Here is a 1369-nt window from a genome sequence, read left to right as displayed (position 1 = left end):
GTTTCTACTTTTTGTTTTATGAAATTACCTTTACTTTTTGGTTTCTATTTATTTATTTGCTGGATAAATAAGTTTAGGGAATTTATTATTTTATTATTTTCATTGTAAATTAATTAATTCCTAATTCAAAATAAAGGAATTAATCAATCAAAATTAGACTTTGAAAGGAGGAGACTTTAGGCCATATTAGGAATCTTCATTGCATGGCCGGTTTTACCTATTGTAATTAGGGTTTATTTTGTTTCATCTTACCCTATAAAATGGCTTATTTTTTAGGAAGAAAACACCATTAATAGTATTAATAATTTATTTTGTAAGAATAAATTTCTCTTTGTTCTTTTGAACACCTAAAACACCATTAGTGAATGAGTGTTTAAGCTTGACTTATCAATAGGATATCCATCACCTATTGTGGCGTCTTCATTATATACTGAGGTTTCTAATCACAAGTTGGTTAAGAATCAGGGTGACCATTAGAACTTGAACATAATTAGATCTGGGCTAATATAATAAGGGTTTATTTGTTTTTGTGTTATTGTGCACTTTTAGCATTAGGTTAGGGTTGTGTCTATCATCATACACGTTCTGCATATTTAAAAAAAAATTAAAAATTTCCTAATCAAATTAGGTTTTCCTAGTTTTACTGTATTTTTTGTTTCCTAGTTTGTTGGTTGTCTTTCATCATTGTTCTTGTTAATTTTGGATTATTGTTGATTTTCCTTTGCTATTTTGGTCTTAATTATTTGCATTTATATATTCAAAAGAAAAAATAAAACATAAAAGAGAGTTTTGAAAGCATATTGCATAAAAAACCTAAAATTTGTGCAATTTGTTTTTTGTTTGAAGAGTGGTCTCGGGTTTGGTGAATTTGTGGCTTTAGAATTGCAATTTTTGGTGTTGATCCTTGCTACTATAATTGTGCCTTTTTATTCTTGTTGTTGGAGGCCACGGGGTTCGTGATTTTTTTCTGTTGGAATTGTAATTTGGTTGCTAATTTTTGTTATTGGATTTATGTTTGATATTCAGTGAAAAAAGAACAAAAAGAAGAAGAAAAGCGGAATAATAAAAAAAAAAATTCGATTTTGTTGAATTTGGTGCTGAAATTTGTTGATGGAAATTTCTTGGAGCTGTTGATTTGTACCAAATGATACAAAACTAGGACGACCTACTCCTAAACCCGTATTATATTAGCCCGGATCTAATTATGTTCAAGTTCTAATGGAATTGACCTCAACCCCTAACCAACCTAAGGTTAGAAACCTCGGTATAATGTAGACGCCACAATAGGGGATGGAAAAACCTATTGATAAATCAGGCTAAAACAACCAATTCACTAATGGTGTTTTAGGTGTTCCCAAAGAACAAAGAG

This window comes from Ziziphus jujuba, chromosome 11 (assembly GCF_031755915.1).
Source record: "Ziziphus jujuba cultivar Dongzao chromosome 11, ASM3175591v1".
Classification (NCBI taxonomy): domain Eukaryota; kingdom Viridiplantae; phylum Streptophyta; class Magnoliopsida; order Rosales; family Rhamnaceae; genus Ziziphus; species Ziziphus jujuba.
The sequence above is the reverse complement of the archived record's forward strand: the minus strand, read 5'-3'. Positions refer to the sequence as shown.